We start from the raw sequence: 22,588 nt of genomic DNA, 5'->3' as shown, positions 1-22,588 counted from the left end.
GAGTATACAGGTTTAGGAAATATGAGTGAGATGATTTTTTAGGAAATTCAGTGATTTACTAAGGAATATATATATATATATATATATATGTGTGTGTGTGTGTGTGTGTGTGTTATTTCAGGATTTTGAGGATAATACGCCGGGGGCATGTGAATAGAGTTGGTGGTGAGCCTCTTAGCTTGTTAGGTAAAGGGAATAAATTATATCAGATATTTTCAGAAGTTTAACCGAGTTGAATAGAGCATGTGATTATGGAAATATTGAATATGATTTTGCTGAATTATCAAGCTTAAGGTAATAGAAAGTATGAATTAATTATTATATGTATGCCATGGGAAAAATCAATTGTTGAATTTAAGTAAGATTCTAGAGTTGAGTATATGATTATTTCCAGTAGAAGTATATAGGTATTCTAGGTAGATCATTATACCTGAATTATCACTCAAGTTGTGTGGCATAAGTAAATAAATATAATATAGCATTTATTTTTAGAAATTACATAAGTAATAGTACAGTGTTTGGGAATATTGCTATTGAACAGAAAAATAGATTTAATATGTATTATTAGAAAATATGATATTAGGCAGATTTCATGTTTAGAATGTTACTTATACTTGTGTGGCATGAGTATGATTTTCTATGAAAATTATGTTATATCGAATTACTACGATTTCCCAGAATAAGCATGTTATAATAAGTTTTTAGGAAAACTGTAAAACAGTACAGGAACTATAGTTTAAAAATATTCTATTAATAGAGTACAAATTTTATGTTCAGTAAGTTATGATATGACCGGCTTTATGTCGTGATCAGTATGAAAGACGATTGTAGACAAAGTTGTGTAGATAAGTATACCAGAGTCCCTCCTTGTATACGAGCCAACATGAGGTTGTATCCTTCTCGTATACAAGTCAGCATGAGGATGTGTATAACAGAGTCCATCCATGTATACATGCCAGCATGAGGTTATCCTTCTCGTATACAGGTCAACATGAGGATGTGTATGGCAGAATATTATAGAGCTATGATATGACGGTTCCATATAGTATTATGATATGACAGTTTTATGAGTATAGAGTATAGTCTCTCCCTGTATACGTGCCAACATTAGTTTATCCTCCTCGTATATGGGTCAGCATGAGGATGAATATAGCAAAGTCCCTCCCTATATATGGGCTAGCATAAGGTTATCCTCCTTGTATACTAGTCGGTATGAGGATGTGTATAGATGATTAGTATAGAGTTATGATTATTTATACAGAAATGTGAATCTATACTAGGTGATGAATACATAAAGAAATATGATTTTATACCAAGCTACAATTATATAGTCATGTATATAGATTTATGAGAATAATGTATTTGGTGAGTTAAAATACGTTTGAAATGGAAATATGTATTTTCAGATATATTTATATAAATGTAAGTGTAGTACTAATGATATTACAGTAAAAGTGCGTTAATAAATTGTTATATATTGCTTACATGACAACTCACCTGCCACACACTGATAATAATTTATCCTCACTTCCTGAGAGGTGTCTCACCCCATGAAAACTTTAACATTTTACAGATTCACGTGGAGGATAGGAGTAATCATAGTAGCGCAGCAGTAGTGTGGGTGGGATAGAAGGTCTTATCTAGAATTGTATTATTTTATTATGTTTTAATGTTTTTGAGTAGTAGGGGTGTAATTTGTGATGTTATAGATGATATTATTATATTGAGATGATTTAGTACTCGGATAATTTATTATTAAGGTCTTCCATTGTAAGAAATGTTCAGGTCATTACAGGCGGTATTAGAGAAATTGAGCGAAAATTTTCAGGTCGTTACAAATCTGGTACCCCCAACCTACTACACCGTCAAACCACTGGGGTCGGCACTCAGTGGGTTTACCTACTACACTGATATGACAAGCTAGCTACGGTACCGTGCTCTTAACGTAAGTAACCATCCGGGTTCTGATATTATATAATACATTTTACATAATATATTTCTGTTGGTAAATAACATTTTCATATTTCTATAATAAAACCTAGCTTTTACATAACTCTAAATAAATTCGTTATTCCGTAAAAATATAAAATATTCTGACATATTACAAATTTGTAGTAAAATCATTTATACTCACGCCACACAAGTGAGTATTACTATATCGTATTATCTGTCCTAAAAATAACATATTTTACTAAAGAAATAATATTAAATATGAAATCATGTTTTACTTTGTTCACCAGTATTGTCCCAAACTAATTAATTCATAAATAAATTTCCAAAATTAAATACTGTATATTCAATAAACAAATTCCTAAAAATAACTGACTTAATTTATTCCCTTACCTGGTTTCTTGAACTACACCTGTAGGGATCCCGAAATTATACCCACGGCGCACACCCGAACCCTGAATTCAATAACCCTAGTTCAAACAATTTAATCTCAAATAAAATACTATTTTAAAGTTTCCTAGGTCCATAAACTCCAAATAAACAATTAAACTCCCAAAAATAACCAATTTGCTTAATTCCTTAAATCCCACTCTCGCTTTGGAGTGGTGCCTAGGAGCCCCAAATTGAAAATTTGCTCCAGGAAAAATGTCGACGATCGAGACAAGGACCCCATGGGGGTGTCCAATCACCGATTTAGCGGAAGATTTAAGGAAAAATTGAAGAGAAGGGGAGATGCTACCTTACCTCAGAAGTGGTGCTTAGGTCGCTCCTACGACAAATCTGCTCCGGTAGAAATGTCAGTGGTGAAGAATGGAGCCCAGCGGTATTTTTCAATTCTCGATAAGCTTAATATTTGCCTAGAAATTGAGAAGAGTGGAATAGTGGTTGAGGAGAGAGAAAGTAAAGAGAGAGAGATAGAGAAAGGGCGGTTTCCAGAAAAGAATAATTGCAATCTGTGGATGGATTGCATTTCTGTTGGTAAAATAACATTTTCATATTTCTATAATAAAACCTGGCTTTTATGTAACTCTAAATAAATTTGTTATTTCATAATTTCTAAATCATATCATTATAATAAAACTGATTTCGGCATCTACGCCGGTTGCCATATCTCGGCATCTGTGTCGGCTAACATATCTTGGCATCTGCGCCGACTAACATATCTCGACATCTGCGCCGACTAACATATCTCGACATCTATGCCGGTTATCACATCATAATATGCTGGAAAATATCTTAATTTATTTACTGATCATTAACTTTAAAACCATTTTCACATTATGCTTATTCCGTAAAAATATAAAATATTTTGACATATTACAAATTTGTAGTAAAATCATTTATACTCACGCCACACAAGTGAGTATTACTATATCGTATTATCTGTCCTAAAAATAACATATTTTACTAAAAAAAATATTAAATATGAAATCATGTTTTACTCAGTTCAACACTAGTATTTTGCCAAATTAATTAATTCATAAATAAATTTCCAAAATTAAATGTTGTATATTCAATAAACAAATTCCTAAAAATAACTGACTTAAACTATTCCCTTACCTGGTTTCTTGAACTACACCTGTAGGGATCCCGAAATTATACCCGCGGCGCTCACCCGAACCCTAAATTCAATAACCCTAGTTCAAACAATTTAATCTCAAATAAAATACTATTTTAAAGTTTCCTAGGCCCATAAACTCCAGATAAACAATTAAACTCCCAAAAATAACCAATTTGCTTAAATCCTTAAATCCCACTCTCGCTTTGGAGTGGTGTTTAGGACCCCCAAATTGAAAATTTGCTCCAGCCAAAATGTCGACAATCGAGACTAGGACCCTGTGATGGTGTCTGATCATCGATTTAGCTGAATATTTAAGGAAAAATTGAAGAAAGGGGGAGATGTTACCTTACCCCAGGAGTGGTGCTTAGGTCACTCCTACGACAAATCTACTTCGGTAGAAATGTCGGTGGTGGAGAATGGAGCGCAGCGGTATTTTTCAATTCTTGATCAGCCTAATATTTGCCGAGAAATTAAGAAGAATGGGATAGTGGTTGAGGAGAGAGAAATTAAAGAGAGAGAGAGAGAAGGGGCGGTTTCTAGAAAAGAATAATTGCAATCTATGGATGGATTGCATTTCTATTGGCGAAATAACATTTTCCTATTTCTGTAATAAAACCTAGCTTTTATGTAACTCTAAATAAATTTGTTATTTCATAATTTCTGAATCATATGATCATAATAAAACTGATCTCGGCATCTACGCCAGCTACCATATCTCGGCATCTGCGTTGGCTAACATATCTTAGCATCTGCGCCGGCTAACATATCTCGGCATCTATGCCGGTTATTGTATCATAATATGCTAGAAAATATCTTAATTTCTATACTCATCATTAAATTTATAACTATTGTCACATTATGCTTATTCCATAAAAGTATAATATATTCTAACATATTAGAAATTTGTAGTAAAATCATTTATACTCACGCCACACAAGTGAGTATTACTATATCGTATTATCTGTCCTAAAAATAACATATTTTACTAAAGAAATAATATTAAATATGAAATCATGTTTTACTCAATTCAACACCAGTATTTTCCCAAACTAATTAATTCATAAATAAATTTCTAAAATTAAATACTGTATATTCAATAAACAAATTCCTAAAAATAACTAACTTAATTTATTCCCTTACTTGGTTTCTTGAACTACACCTGTAGGGATCCTGAAATTATATCCGCGGTGCTCACTCGAACCCTAAATTCAATAACCCTAGTTCAAAAATTTTAATCTCAAATAAAATACTATTTTAAAGTTTCATAGGTCCTTAAACTCCAAATAAACAATTAAACTCCCAAAAATAACCAATTTTCTTAATTCCTTAAATCCCATTCTCGCTTTGGAGTGGTGCCTAGGACCCCCAAATTGAAAATTTGCTCTAGCCAAAATGTTGACGATCGAGACTAAGACCCCGTGGTGGTATCCAATTGTCGATTTAGCTGAAGATTTAAGGAAAAATTGAAGAAAGGGGGAGATGTTACCTTACCCTAGGGTGGTGCTTAGGTCGCTCCAACGACAAATCTGCTCCAGTAGAAATGTTAGTGGCGGAGAATGGAGCCAAGCGGTATTTTTCAATTCTCGATCAGCCTAGTATTTGCCGAGAAATTGAGAAGACTGGGATAGTTGTTGTGGAGAGAGAAAGTAAAGAGAGAGAGAGAAGGGGCTGTTTCCAGAAAAGAATAATTGCAATCTGTGGATGGATTGCATTTCTGTTGGTAAAATAACATTTTTATATTTTTGTAATAAAACCTGGCTTTTATGTAACTCTAAATAAATTTGTTATTTCATAATTTCTGAATCATATCATCATAATAAAACTGATCTAAGAATTTATGCCGGCTACTATATCTCGGCATCTACATCGGCTAACATATCTCGGCATCTGCGCCGGCTAACATATCTCGGCATCTACGCCGATTATCACATCATATAATGCTGGAAAATTTCTTAATTTCTTTACCAATCATTAACTTTAAAACCATTGTCACATTATGCTTATTCCATAAAAATATAAAATATTCTGACATATTACAAATTTGCAGTAAAATCATTTATACTCATGCCACACAAGTGAGTATTACTATATCGTATTATTTATCCTAAAAATAAAGTATTTTACTGAAGAAATAATATTAAATATGAAGTCATGTTTTACTCAGTTCAACACCAATATTTTCTAAAACTAATGAATTCATAAATAAATTTCCAAAATTAAATATTGTATATTCAATAAACAAATTCCTAAAAATAACTGACTTAATCTATTCGCTTACCTGGTTTCTTGAACTACACTTGTTGGGATCCTGAAATTATACCCGTGGCGCTCACCTGAACCCTGAATTCAATAACCCTAGTTCAAACAATTTAATCTCAAATAAAATACTATTTTAAAGTTTCCTAGGTCCATAAACTCCAAATAAACAATTAAACTCCAAAAAATTACCAATTTTCTTAATTCATTAAATCTCACTCTCGCTTTGGAGTGGTGCCTAGGACCCCGAAATTGAAAATTTATTCCGGTCAAAATGTCGACGATTGAGACTAGGACCCTGTGGTGGTGTTCGATCGTCGATTTAACTGAAGATTTAAGGAAAATTTGAAGAAATGGGGAGATGTTACCTTACCCCAGGAGTGGTGCTTAGGTCGCTCCTATGATAAATCTGCTTCGATAGAAATGTTGGTGGCAGAGAATGGAGCCCAGTGGTATTTTTCAATTTTCGATCAGCCTAATATTTGCGGAGAAATTGAGAAGAGTAGGAGGGTGGTTGAGGAGAGAGAAAGTAGAGAGAGAGAGAAAAGGGGCGGTTTCTAGAAAAGAATAATTGCAATCTGTGGATGGATTGCATTTCAATCCATCCAATATAACCTATTATATTATTTTAATACTATATTACTTATATATATATATATATATCACTTATCATTTTATATTTATGTATATATATATATATCATATTACTTAATTTAATTAATTCAATTTAATAATGTTTAATTAATTCATTAATTAATTATTAATATTAACTATTTTTAATTAATTAATTAATTTATTATTTTTATTTATTTATTTGTTTATTTTTCTAGGTTACTACATTCTCCCTTCCTTATAAAAATTTAGTCCTTGAAATTTGCTGAATATAACCCCAAGTAAAATTCATCGTTAGCCTAACAAGTTTTGAATTAATCTTTTAAACCACCCTATTAGAACTGGTAACTAACAAAAATCAATGGGTTATACATCTTGTCCTAATACACTTTGCTTCAGCACCAACACTCAAAAACTTCAATTGGTAACACCAGAAACTTATAGCAATCTTACTGTGTTCTCACTTTTGCCTTTGGAATGCGTAATTCCCAAATCTTAATTAGTGATAAATTAATTGCAAATCAACCCTAAATTTTTTTTTTAGGTTTTACCAATTAATCAAATAATCCACCAATCCCTGGAAGTTGATACCAATTCTTAATATAATGTGGTTCAACTTCCAATGATTAATGCATAGCCTCAAGGTGCCTTTATGTTTCTTAGTGAATAACATAGGTGCAACCTATGATAATATATTAGGTTGAACAAATTCCTTGTCAAGAAAATATTCTAGTTGCACCCTAAGTTGCTTTAGTTTAGTTAATGTCATTCTATATGAAATAGTTGACGTAGACTCCTTTCTTAACACCGAATCAATAATAAATTCAATCTCCACTTGGAGGTAACCCCGATAAATCATCTGGCAAGAATATCTAAAAAATTCATCACCTATGGGTAAAGAAGTTTTAAATTTGTTAACTCATATATTTCTTTCACTGTTGTTACAACCCCAAACATGTGCCTAAATTCTATCCTTTCACAAGCACTCAAGATGTCAAATATGAGAGCTTGTTAGTTAGAAAGAAAACCCTCACGCCATTTGGATTTCTGAGTACTATTTTCTTTTAAAAACAAACAACTAGGTAAATGATCAATAGATAACTACCAATGGTTAGCCTCATTTTTAAACAGAGAACTTGCAATAATGACTCATACTCATCAAGGACCATACCTGCTGGGACATCCTAGACTAGGATGTGTAATCATTAGCCCGTCAGATCAAATGTATAAAAGCACTTCAAACTCTCATCATAACTTGTAATTCATTTGAGTAAAAATTATATATGCTTCTAAACATTCTTTGAAATTCTAATTACCTAATTCTTTTTTAATGTCAAACTAATACACAGGCTTACACTTTTAATTCAGGGTAAAGTATCATTTTCCTACCAAATTGGTTTCTAAATTTTTCTTGCTTCCAATAGTTTTAAGATTCAACTTCTAGCCTATGTTGGCAAACATTGAATATCAAAGTATAGTTGGAAAATTTTCTTAATGAAAAGCAAGAATTGCAATTATGGCAAGTCTAAGTCCTGGTATACTGACTTCAAGTCAACCATTACCTTACTCCAGTGATTAGACAAATATGTAATAAACACGTACCTTGGTTTTTGGTACATAATACAATACTAATGAAGTTGTTTAGTCAGCTATGATCAGTGATCGGACATTGTATGGCGGCATAAATCTTATGTGAAATGGACTAGGAAGGACAGGGTGATATTCATTTGTACTAGAGAGTTGCTAATGGTAGAAGGATTAGATTCTGAAGATGACTTCAAAAGCCACAATCAATTGCAAACAACAACAGAAGATTTCACATTAGACTGTATACGAATCAAATCCCAACCGAGCCAATGCCTAAACAGTTAAATTGGTGTTCCATTGCCAAGTAGGATCCATATAGGATAGAGCAAAAAGATAAAGCTCCAGGTCCTAGCATGTATGATTTTCCTTTTGGATAGCAGATTGTTAAAGGTTCGAGTATCATTATGATTTTTTTCTAGGTAAGTTGCTAAAGATGATTCTGTTAGGTGTTATTTGATTCACAGGATTGTTTAGAAGACTTGGAAATGTGATGCCCATGACATCTTGTTCCCTTGGTTGGTTTTAGGTTATGATGATGACCCCACTTCCCAGGGAATAAAGAATTTCCATAGAACATAGGAGTCCAATTGTTGCCCACTTAGTATCTTACATTCTTATGGGCGTCTTAATTTTAGGATTAAACTGTCCCCACTATTTTGGCCGACTTATGGAAATATGAAAATATGTAACCGATGCACACTCTCATCGACCCACCTTTCTCTTCGCCAAACAATATCGGCGCTCCCCAAGTGACACGCTGGCCGAATAAACTCCTTATCCAATAGTTCTTGCAATTGTTCCTTCAACTCTTTTAGTGCTGCCGGTGCCATTCTATACAGCACTTTAGAAATTAGTGCTGTCCCTGGAACTAGATCAATAACAAATTCTACCTCACGATCAGGTGGTAGTCTAGAAAAATCCTCTGGGAATACACTAGGAAACTCCCTCACTACCGAAATATCCTCAATTTCCATTTTCAATACTTCTTTCTCACAAACCAAATATCCATGGCAACCCTCTAACAGCAACCTCCTCGCATGAATGGTGGATAACAACTGTGCTGGGGTGTACACATGCGATCCCACAAACATGAATTCCTACTCTCCCGGGGGTCTGAAGATTACCTTTTTCTGATGACAGTCAATGTTGGCATAGTTAGCTGCCAGCAAATCCATAGGTAATATTATATCGAATCCCTGCATATCTAATACTACAAGATCGACTAGTAATATTTTCTCCTAAATGCCCACTGGATAATTTTTAAGTATCCTTCCACATCTCACTGATGATCCAGTTGGAATGGCTACTAACAAATCAATATCTAACAACTGTGTCTCAACTCCAGTCGTCTTAACATATCCCAACGACACAAACGAATGGGTAGCACCTGAGTCAAATAAAATAACATCTTTATGTGATAAAGCAATAATCATACCTATCACGATGTCGCCTACAACCTCAGCATCTCCTAGTGTCAATGTATAGTCCCGCGCTTGCGCAGTATTCCTCTGTTGGCTGCCACGGGGTGCCTGGATGTTCCCCCGAATTAGTCTATTGTAGGTGTATTTAAGTGATGCTAGACAGGTTCGTGCGGTGTAACTGGGTCTACTGCATGGTAACAGACAATCTTTCCAACTCGACATTCTCTTGAATGTCTTTGGTAACACCTCGAACAAGGAGGGCGCGATGGATTACCCTGTTCAGGCTAATCTCTTGTTCCCTATCTTTGACCTCCATTGCCCCCATGCCTTCTCCAAGGGCCGTAATTGGTACGTACTTGATATCTAGGAGGCATAGACCTCTTCCTCTAGTTCAAGTTTATAAACTCCTCCGCCTGGGCATTTCTAATGGGAGAGTGAACGTATCGATCATAAAGAATTTCTTTAAAACAGTTCCATGTTAGGGTTGCTGAATCTGGCCTCTGTTCTTTGAGTAATTTCACCAACATCCACCAATGCTTGGCCTCCCCGGTCATTTTAAAAACAGCATACAAACCCTTCTGCTTGTCTACACAGTGTAAACTTGCCAATATATCCTCCATATCTTGGATCCATTCCTTCATAATGATTGCATCGGCTCCTCCCGTAAAAGTAAGAGGATTCATACAAGTAAATTGCTCGATAGAGTAGCCTGGGTTAGCTAGTGGGTAGTTTTGTCCACTAAAGTTCCATACAATACCTCCCATAACTTGTTGGCCTGCACTACGTAGCATCTGTTCAGAGTCACTGCCACCCACACTGAAAGCCCCTACATTGCCACTACTTTTAGCATTCATGTTACTATTCCGAGGGTCCATTCTGAAAAGAAAATAAACATAGTCTAAGGAATCTATCTTAATAACATAACTAACATATTTATCTAACTAAAATCTTATATCATCAATTATCCCAACGTCCTTATTCTAAATTTAAGATTTAGTTCAGTAATTAAGAAACACAAATCGATAATAGTTTACTATGAATTTTCTAAAATTGTCACCTCAGGAAAAACACAGAAACCACTACGGAAATCCTGCTTCCTGATCACTAAACAAAACCCTAAATACTCATCTTAATTTCCCCAGCATTGACTCACTAAATTCTTGATCTATGCCTATACTCTGGTATTATTTCTGTTGCACACTAAAGTCTATAGAACCTTACAACCTAGGCTCTAATAACAAAATGTAGCGCCTTGATTTTTGAACCATTTTTTTTTTCTTTCTCCTAAAATATTATTACTTTGATAAAACTTTGATACCATAATCTATAGTCAAAGTCAACCTGGACCCATAGGTACCAGGGGATTTACCTACTTATACATACATATCACCTAAGCAACGGAACTATAACATACTTAACATATATACAAACTAGAGTTTCACTATCTCTATATATAAACATATAAACCCCAAAAATCCATCATGTCTTTGACTTATCTACTTACCTTGCCATTGGGTAAAACCAACGAACTCCTTAGTCACAGAGCTCGCTCCACTCATCTGTCGGGGTTTCCTAAAATATTTGCAATTCTAGGGTGAGACACATTTCAGTAAGGGAAATAGACTAATATCAGTGTATGACAATGTGATTTTGTCATATAATGAACATATACTACAAATAAATTCATTGTAGTATTACTTAAGCTGTAACTGATAATACATGGAAAATCTGTACTTATAATCATACTCATAATGAATTTACATAATATTGAAATCATCTGCTAAATCTGTATAATATTGAATTTATACGCTGGATGTCCATGTATCATGACTCCACCCCTTATGATCTGGGTTGTGTAGCCCGTAGGCTAAACCTAACTTAGCTAGCCTACCAGGTTAAGTCAAACATAACATACTATGCACAATTGCCCACCCAAACTGGTCTGCCCATCCTACTACACCGTCACGCACTTCTAGCGGATCAATAACATCATGGGTATCCTACTACACCGTCACACTTCTGGGCTAATCAGCCAACGACCTATACTTCCTTACTAGTGTGGTTGCATTGTTGGCTATACCCAATCTGGTCCGCCCAACCTCCTACACCGTCAAAACCACTGGGGTCGGCACTTAGTGGGTATACCTACTACACCGATTTGAATAGCTAGCTACGGTATCGTGCTCTTAACTTAAGTAACCATCCGAGTTCTGATACTATATAATAAATAATATGTTTCTGTTGGTAAATAACATTTTCATATTTCTGTAATAAAACTTGGCTTTTATGTAACTTAGATTAAATTCGTTATTTCATAATTTCTGAATCATATCATCATAATAAAACTAATCTCGGCATCTACGCTGCCTGTCATATCTCAGCATCTACACCGGCTAACATATCTCGGCATCTGCGCTGGCTAACATATCTCGATATTTGCGCCAGTTATCATATCATAATATACTGGAAAATATCTTAATTTCTATATTGATTATTAACTTTAAAACTATTGTCACATTATGCTTATTCCATAAAAATATAAAAAATTCTGACATATTACAAATCTGCAGTAAAATCATTTACACTCACGCCACACAAGTGAGTATTACTATATTGTACTATTTGTTCTGAAAATAGCATATTTTACTGAAGAAATAATATTAAATATGAAATCATGTTTTACTTAGTTCAACACCAGTATTTTCCCAAACTAATTAATCCATGAATAAATTCTCGAAATTAAATACTGTATATTCAATAAATAAATTTCTAAAAATAACTGACTTAATCTATTCCCTTACCTGGTTTCCTAAACTATGCCTGTAGGGATCCCGAAATTATACTTGCGGCCCTCACCCAAACCTTGAATTCAATAATCCTAGTTCAAACAATTTAATCTCAAATAAAATACTATTTTAAAATTTCCTAGGTCCATAAACTCCAAATAAACAATTAAACTCCCAAAAATAACCAATTTGCTTAATTCCCTAAATCCCACTCTTGCTTTGGAGTGGTGCCTAGGACCCCCAAATTGAAAATTTGCTCCGGCCAAAATATCGATGATCGAGACTAGGATCTCCTGGCGGTGTTTGATTGTCGATTTAGCTGAAGATTGAAGGAAAAATTGAAGAAAGGAGGAGAGGATACCTTACCCCAAGAGTGGTGTCTAGGTCGCGCCTACGACAAATCTGCTCTGTTAGAAATGTCGGTGGCAGAGAATGAGATTGAATTGCAATTTGTGAATGAATTGCATTTCAATCCATCCAATATAACCTTTTATATTATTTTAATATTATATATATATATATCATATTACTTAATTTAATTAATTCAAGTTAATAATGTTTAATTAATTAATTAATTATTAATCTTAATTAATTTTTAATTAATTAGTTTGTTATTATTATTTATTTTTTATTTCTTTTTTCGGGTTACTACATATCCACCAATAGACCACTTGGAATGCTACACTTAGACTTTTTTTTTCCTAATCAAGTTCAGAGTCCAGGAGGAAAATTGTATGCTTTTGTAATTGTAGATGATTTTTCTAGGTTTTCATGTGTACTATTTCTTGCACATAAAGAAGAATCATGTGAACAATTTACTAGACTTTGTAGAAGAATTTAAAATGAAAAGGGATATAAAATTACACATATGAGGAGTGATAGGGGAATTGAATTAAAAAATGATGGCATTGAAAACTACTATGACCTAGAGGGTATATCACAATTTCTCTACACCTAGGATCCCACAACAAAACGGTGTTGTAGAAAGAAAGAATAGGTCCCTGCGAGAAATGGGTAGAACAATGCTTAATGAACATAAATTACCCAAATATTTTTGGGCAGAAGCAATGAACACTGCTCGTTATGTAATGAACAGAGTATTAATCAGGCCCTCTCTAAATAAGACTCCCTATGAGTTATGGAATGACCATAGACCAAACATATCTTATTTTCATGTCTTTGGCTATAAATGCTTTGTACTTAGGGATAATGAGCACCTAGAAAAGTTTGACTCTAAATCAGATGAAGGAATTTTTGTAGGTTATTCTCTTAATAGTAGAGCATACAGGGTATTTAATAAGAGAACATTAACTGTCATTGAATCCATTCATGTTGTCTTTGATGAATCTAATCCTTTTTCAAAAAGAGATGATGAAGATGATATTAAAATTAGAAAAGGATTAGATAAGCTCTCCATTGAAAATAATGTAGATAAAGATTCTGAGATTAATGATAAATCCATTAAAGATAATAATATTGAAAATGAGTTTAAGGATCTTCCTAGAGGCTGGAAATTTATTAGGAACCATCCCTTAGATCAAATCATAGGGGAACCATCACGTGGTGTTGTCACACAGTCTTCCTTAAGAAACTTAGTTAGTCATTTTGCATTCTTATCTCAGGAAGAGTCCAAAAATATTAAGGGAGCCATAGAGGATGAATTATGGGTAATGTCTATGCAAGAAGAACTAAATCAATTTGAAAGAAGTAAGGTTTGGACCCTAGTTCCTAGGCCCGACGATCACACTATTATTGGAAATGGGTTTATAGAAGCAAAAAAGGATGAAAATGGTGTAGTGACTAGAAAAAAAGCTAGGTTAGTGGCCCAGGGGTATAATCAGGAGGAAGGAATAGACTTTAAGGAAACCTTTGCTCCCGTGGCTAGGATGGAAGCCATTCACATGCTAGTTGCATATGCCGCTTTTAAGGATTTTAAATTGTATCAAATGGATGTCAAAAGCGCCCTTTTGAATGGTTATATAAATGAGGAAGTCTATGTAGAACAACCACCAGGATTTGAAAATCATAAATATCCTAGTCATGTGTATAGGTTGTCTAAAGCCCTATATGGATTGAAAGAAGCTCCTAGAGCTTGGTATGAGAGGCTTTGTGGCTTTCTTCCAGAAAATGGTTTTACTAGAGGCAAAATTGATACTACACTTTTCATTAAATCTAAAAATGATCCTATGCACCTTGTCCAAATATAAGTTGATGATATTATCTTTGGAGCAACAAAGGATGAACTGTGCAATGAGTGTGCCAAATGCATGCAAAATGAATTTGAAATGAGCATAACGGGTAAACTAAGTTTCTTCCTAGGACTCCAAATTAAACAAGCCAAACATGGGCATTTCATATGCCAATCAAAATATGTTAGGGACTTGCTCAAGAAATTTAATATGGAAGACGGTAAAATTCTAGGAACTCCTATGAGCTCTTCCACTAAACTTGACAAAGATGAGCAAGGCATCCCTGTTGATGTCAAACTTTATTGTGGCATGATTGGTAGTCTCCTGTACCTTACAACTAGCCGGCCTAACATTATCTTTAGTATTTGTATATGTGCTAAATTTCAGGTTGCTCATAAGGAGTCTCATTTGTTAGCGGTTAAGAGAATACTTAGGTACCTAGTTGGGACTATTGAGTTAGGTTGGTGGTATCCTAAACACACCTCATTTGAGATTGCTAGTTACACGGATGCTGACTTTGCCTGTAGTAAAGTAGATCAAAAAAGTACTAGCGGCACTTGTCATTACTTAGGACAATCTCAAGCTTCTTGGTTCTCTAAGAAACAGAACTCTATTGCCTTATCTATAGACGAAACTGAATATATTGCGGCTGGAAGTTGTTGTGCTCAAACGCTTTATACGAAGAAACAACTCATGGACTTTAGGTTGCACTATGACATGGTTCCAATCAAATGTGATAGCACTAGTGCAATCAATATTTCAAAGAATCCCATCTCACATTCACGAACCAAACACATTGAAATTAGACATCATTTTATTCGTGATCATGTGCAAAAAGGGGATGTGGCACTTGAGTTCGTGTGCACCAATGAATAGTGGGCTAACATTCTCACAAAACCTCTTCATGAGGATAAATTTATACATATTAGATGTGAGTTAGGTCTAATGCATAGTAGGGATGCCACCTAGAAATATGATAGAGTGCACAAACTAAGGGGGAGCTATTTAACTTAGAAAACTACGGCTCTGAAAATTTAAATCTATCATTGCTATATTTCATACTTTGTGAGATTATTTATATTATTCATTGTGCATTGCATGACTATTCTATCTCTTGGATGTTGATAGTTGTACTTATATTGATAGTTTTGATCCATACTGGCCTGTTTGAGTTGAGTGTTGTGGATTATTATAAACTTGAAATCAATCTGGTCCTTGATATACATAATTTTTTTTAGGAAATGCTCAACTTTCAAATGGCATGCTGCCGAAATTTCTAGAAATTCTTTTTCCCAAAACGATATCTTGTATTTGTATGATTATTATCCATTGCTTGCCTATATGCTCTTATTTTTTCTACCTTAGCCCTTTTATTGATGCCAAAAGGGGGAGAAGTAGGCAAAGCTGGGGTAAAAAATTTGATTGCATTTCTTGCCTTCCTTATATGCTTGAAATTTAAAATTCATTTATGCATATTCTCTGGGGGAGCCTTTCTTGGCTATACCCACTTTTGCATAAAGTATTTTTCATCATCAAAAAAGGGGAGAATGTTGACCTTATAGGTTATATCCTATTTTGATAATGACAAATATATGTGTATCTAATATGTGCCCTGAGTTTGTGTGAGGGATTAGTCTTGCATGATTGGACAAAGTCTTATATCATATAGTAGCGCATGGTGACTTAAGGAAAATGAAGACAAATTTGCTTACATATGTATTCTATATTTTTAATTATTTAGGTCTGTAATAATAATCAAATGTCTGTAATAATTAATGCATGACATGCATGGTAGGATCTATAAGCTCAAAGACCTTAGATCGACCCTAGGTCCCTAGACAAATCACTTGGAAAAATTCCCTTTGTTCTATAGATCATATTCATGCAAACAGGGAAAACCACACTTAAAAATAGGACCCATTCCTTAAGCTTGAAAGGACTTCGGGTGAACAAACCTTGTGTGTTGAAAACACCTTGGTTGATCAAATAGTTAAAGATTCAAAAGGTTGACTTGGCTCGGGCGACTGGCCCAAAATGAATGCACTATTCACGGTTGACCAAACTATGAATACTAACTTTTTCACCTTCCTCGGGTGCCCGAACCTTATGTTCAAATATACCCTGGGCGACCGACGTGAGTAGTTTGGCACACCGAACTATGAACTAGGCTATTGAACCTCGAACGTTTGGAAAATCGCCTTGGTTCAGCCACCCGAACCTGTTATCGGGCACTCGAAGATGAAAATTCAACTTTTCCAGTTATGAGTGTTCGGACAACTGACCCTGAGGTCTGGGCGACTAAAACTCTCGGGTTGCCATATTTTTAATTGCAATAACTTGGGTTAATTAAGGTTAAAATATTTTTAAAATAATTTTAATTATTCCCTCTATGTCCCAACGGTCATTTTTTTTTTTATAGAGTTTATATATATACACCCTCATTTGCAAAGATTAAGCATTGATTAACACTTTGATTAAGAAAATTTTTCTCTGAATTATTTTGAGCTACGCATCCGTATACAAGCAATATACCTCACCGTTTACTCATTCTGTTGCAAAATTATATTGAGTGAGAGTATCTTGAGATTACCTACATTTGTGCGGCAAGCTTATACTCTCTTGTTTGGGATTGTTTTCTGATTTTTTAAAGAGAGTTAAGCACAAAAGTTTTCCCCCATAGATTTAATTCATAAAATCCATTTTGTGGGGAAACTTTTATTACCTCTTGAGTCTTTGCATTTTCATTGTAAGACTTTGAGCCTATCTTGAGTTTTCTTTTAAGAAAATATTTTTTGTGACAAGCTTGTATTCTAAATATCTCTTGTGTTTGATTTTCTAGAAATATTTTTGAGATATTTGATTATACTTTGGAAATCTTTGAAACCTTAGTTGTGGTTGATATATTTATATATATTGTTTCAAAGATATTATCATAGCACACTCTCACATTTTGATTGCCACACTGACATTATCTTGAGAGGTGTAATATTGTCTTCACTGAGCTTATAGATCTTATTATTGTGAAGTGCATTGGTTACACTAGTACAAATCTGCTTATTGAAGAAGCACGTATTTTTGGACACAAAATTTGTATTGATTATTTGCTCTATTCTAGGCGTGGCATGAAGGGGTGATAATCTAACCTGGAAAGATTGTATATAAAGGTTGAGGTCAGCCCCGATAATTTGACCTGGTTGTAACCAGTGCCGCTCCAAGTGAGCCATAATGCAATTCTTGGGCTTGCAAACCAAGGTGAGGACGTAGGCACATTTGCTGAACCTCGATAACATGTCTGGTGTTATCTCTACTTTACTCGCTTTATTATTTTGTGCATGCTTAGTTAATTTACTTGTGCAAATTTAATTTAGTTGTATTTATCAGTTTATTTTATATATGCTCTAGATTGACCCTAAATTTGTGAAATATTGTTGCTGGCTATTTGACCTAGGAGAGAAAAACTTTGAAAATCCAATTCACCCCCCCTCTTGGGATTACAATAACGTCAACAGAGTTCTAGTAGGACCAAACAAATCTTAATGGATGAGTACTAAAGGTCTAGTAGTAGATATATGTTTCTTCTTTTTAAAACTTGTTTTTGATTTGTTTTCCAAGTTGGAAAGCATCACAAATTTTATCTTTTATGAACTTTATATTTGGTAAACCTTTAAGTAAGTTCTTTCTAGATAGATTTGATAATAGGTCCATGCTTGCATGTCCCAGTCTTCTATGCAAAGCCAACTAGCTTCATTCATGGCAGCCAAGCATGTTACATATTGAGAGATTAGGTTTTCAAGGTTTATACAATATATATTATTTACTCTATAGGCTGTGAATAGAATTTCATGTTTTCTAGGATTTTGAACTATACACTTATCTTGCTTAAAGATTATGTCAAGACCTTTGTCACTAAGTTGACTAATGCTTAAAGGGTTGTGTCTTAACCCATCAACTAACAAAACATCATCAATAATAAGTGAGGGTTCTTTACCTTTTACCTATTCTGACGATTTTACCTTTGGCGTTGTCACCAAAGGTCACATAGCCTCCATCTTTTTGAACTAGGGATAGAAACTTTGTTCTATCTTCTGTATATGCCTTGAACACCCGCTGTCCAAATACCATTTTTCCTTTGATGGAGTAGTCCTAAAGCATACCTACAAGGAAAGATTCATGGTGTTACTTTTTGAACTCCAAACCTTCTTAATTCTTTGTAAGTCATGCCTAGTTTTATTGTTTACTTTCCACTCATTCTTGATTTTGACATATTTCTTTCTAAGTGGACAATTAAACTTTATGTGTCCCTTATTTCTACACAAGTAGCAAGTAGTGTTTTCATGTATATTTGTAGAAGATGTTCTTGCACAGTATTTTGCTTCTCTTACAAAATATCCTATAAATAAATTTTTCTTCTTTTTGTTTTCAATTCCATTGTAGCCAATTCCTTCTTTATTACTTATCATCCTTTGTTGACTAACCATCTTTTCAAAATTTTCTTTACCTTAAGCAAAATTGTAAATGATTTTTTCTTTATCTTCAATTTTTCTTTTAAGATCACTTATTTCTACCTCTTTCTTGCTTTCATCATTCACTTGTAGTTTTACTAATTCTTGAGACATATCATTAATTTTCTTTATTAGATCATCAATATGAGAATCTTTTTATTTTTCAGCCAATTTAGAACTTTCTAGTTGATTCTTAAGATTTTCATTTTACTCTTTTAAGGCTATGTTTCTTTGAGACACTTTGATGAACCTATTGTGTAAGTTGAATAATTTAGCTTGGATTTCCTTATATGAAGGCATAGTATCACATGAATCATTACTAGACTCTCCACTAGATTCTTCCGATGAACTATAATAAGAATTTACCTTAGCATTGTGTGCCATAAAACACATGTTCGTAACTTCTTGTTCACTTGATTCATCGTCTGATTTGTTTGAGCCTGTGTCGTCTCACGTAGCTTTCATTGCCTTCTTTTTCTTTTTCTTGTCCTTCTTCAGCTGTGGACAATCAGGTTTAATGTGTCTAACCTTCTTACAATTATAACATGTAGGTGGATCATTCTTAGTTTCCTCTGTTTTTGTTTCTCCTTTGTTAGTTTTGGATCCTTTAAACTTTCGAGGGAATTTCCTATTCTTCTTGAAAAATTTTCCAAGTCTTTTGGTGATAAAGGCTAATTCTTCATCATCCAATTCATTGTCTTCATCCTCATCACTAGAACTTTCTTTACTTTCCTTAAGGACTATTGATTTCTTGTTTTTATTATCGTTCTATGAATTTCTATCATTCATTGCCATCTCATATGTGAGTAGAGAACCTATTAATTCATCTAGGGAGGTGTTTTTCAAGTTTCTTCCTTCTGTAATGGCAGTGACCTTTGGTTCCCAAATTGAAGGAAGTACTCTAAGTATTTTTCTAATCATTTCATATGTTGTATACTTTTTCCCTAATGCATTTAAAGAATTTATTATGTGAGTGAACCTAGTGTACATGCTAGTGATAGTTTCTTCCAGATTCATCTTAAAGGTCTCATACTAGCTTATGAGCATGTCGATTCTACTATCTCTAACATTTATAGTTCCTTCATAGGTTACTTCTAAATTGTCCAAAATTTCTTTGGCCGACTTACATATCATCACCCTATTAAACTCATTAATGTCTAAAGCACATTATAGTGCATTCATGGGACTAGAGTTTACTTACATAATTTTATAATCATTTTTGGTTAAGCCTTTTTCTTCATTAGGAACTTCTTTACCATCTACAAGTTTAGTAGGAATGTAGTCACCATATGTGACAACCTTCCATGCTTTCCAATCCATGGTCCTCATTCTTTATTTCCAAAATGTATAATTTAAATCACAAAAGATAGACGGTTTAGTAGATGATTGGTCTTCAGCAAATGGGGAAATGCCTAGTTGATCCATTTAGACCTTTATATAGCTTCTAATTAGGATTTACTACAACTAGGTTCTGATACCAATTGAAAGTCAAGGTGTTATCCCAAGAGGGGGGGGGGGTGAATTGGGTTTATAAATATTCTTTTAAGTGTTATTACAATTTTTTGTATACTTAAGCAAACCCACAAGAACGACTTAATGTTAAATCAATCACAATCAAAACACATGTCAAATTCCAATCACAAAACTTAACCAAATTGTGAAAGCTTGCAACACTTTCTTATTTCAGCATTTGCCAAAATTTCTATTTGTAGCCCTATATGAATTAATTTTTATGCGCTCCTTTGAATCAAGATTTCCGCAAGAAGTTAATCAACGTACTCCCTTTAAGGTTTTTGAAAAATATTAACCAACATACTTTCTTAGAATAAAAGGTCTTCTCAATCTCAAATTTTCAGCAATCTTGCACTTTGAAACACAATTGTATATGCTGTAATTTAAATAGAAAAGGGTAGAGAGTGAGATCGAGATTTTTTGTGAGGTTTGGCTTATCCCCAGACTTCGTCCTCACCTTAGGCAAGACCACCTAATGATTCCACTAACTCATTCCTTTGTGGGCAGAACAGACTGATTACAACCCTCCTTTAGGGTGGAGCCCCCTCTCTAAGCGACACCCCACGCTCAGTTACAACGATCCAATCACATGAACTATCAAGAAACAAGAAACAAGAAAAGGTTTCTTTTTTACAAAGAATGCTCTCAAATAGAGCTGGTTAGTACAATTGAAAGCACTATATAGTTTAATAACAAATATCCAAAGAAATAAAGTTGAAGCTTAAGAATAATTTCACCGGATTACTTCTCTTAGATAAGAATTAGCAATTCAGATTGTAGTGCTCAGAGAAGAATGATCAGCAGCTCAGAATTTTAGTAATTCTCATATTGTAAGAGTGAGCAAGAGAGAGCTTTAAGAGAACAAGAGAGCTTTCAGCTTATGAACTGATTTTCAATTGCTTGGTATGAGTTTGATTTGTGAAAACATGTATTTATAGGCTCAAAAAGGATAATTCGTGTTGCTCAAGTTTACTTGGAGTATTTCCCAAGTTTTTACAAAATTTGGGGCACAAGAAACTTAAATTTGAATTTTAAAACTTTTAAAAAATATAATTATTAACAGTGTTCAGGTGCCTAAAATCTCGAGGTCAGTCACCTGAGGTTCTTTAAAATAGTTAAATTTTAGCTGAAAACAGGGTCAGGCGCCTGAGGTGACAAGGGTCAGTCACCTGAGCCTACACTGCCTCTTTAGAAATTCATTAGAAAAATCTTTAGGCTCCTGAACTTATTCTTTAGGTGCTTGAGCTTACACTTTAGAAGCCTCATGCGAACCTCAACCGACACGCGTTGAGACCCAGCAAACAATGTTGGAATGTTTGCCCAAGAAAGCTAAAATTCGGATTTTGATAGGAAACTCCGACCCAACGCTTACAAATGAAACATGAACCGAAAGTATAAAGTAGCAAACCCCGACCCAATGATTATAGATTAATCATGAACCGAAGGTATAAAATTTGAACGCCACAAGGAAGAGTCCTTGATAAGTTCGCAAGTTCTCTAAAGAACCAAAGAAGAAACAAATCCTCACTTTGCTTGATTTCTATTCAATGAATAATTTAGCTTTTACAATGGCTATATATATAGCTAGCATGGGGGACAAGGATAATAAACACTTAACAATTCCCACACAGACATGGGAGACAAAGACATTAAATACATAGCAATTCCCACACAAACATGGGAGACAAGGACATTAAATATACCAACTTACTAGACACATTAATGACTCTCACAACTTACTAAAATCCCATGCAAGCTAAGTTGTCTTACAAATTGCAAATTAAATGTAGAGACAAAAGGTCAAAAGTCAAATCCCCTAATTGACTAGCACACCATTAATAAGGAGATTACAGCCATTAAGCAAGATTAGCTTCATCCAAAACATGGATTAAATTTATTAAGCCTTCATCCTTGTTTGGGCCAAGCTTGGAGTGCCCCGTTTTTGAATTAGCCCAAATATCTTGAATTAGCCCATGAACTGCTTCTTTGATCTTTTTGGATTTCACTCTAGTGATGGGCCCAATAGGAACATGAAATGGATCTTTTGATGGTGTTTGTTGATTCTCATCATAGCCTAAATAGACAAATTTTTTTTTTTTTCAGTTTAGTTTTCAAAAATACTTGGCTCTTTTGCTTTGTTACTATATAAATACATTTTCCAGGGTTTTAAAACAAGGTCTCTAAGTCGAAGACAAATCCTAATGAGCTTCAA

The sequence above is a fragment of the Malania oleifera genome, chromosome 13, assembly GCF_029873635.1.
Source record: "Malania oleifera isolate guangnan ecotype guangnan chromosome 13, ASM2987363v1, whole genome shotgun sequence".
Classification (NCBI taxonomy): Eukaryota; Viridiplantae; Streptophyta; class Magnoliopsida; order Santalales; family Ximeniaceae; genus Malania; species Malania oleifera.
Note: the sequence above shows the minus strand (reverse complement) of the source record.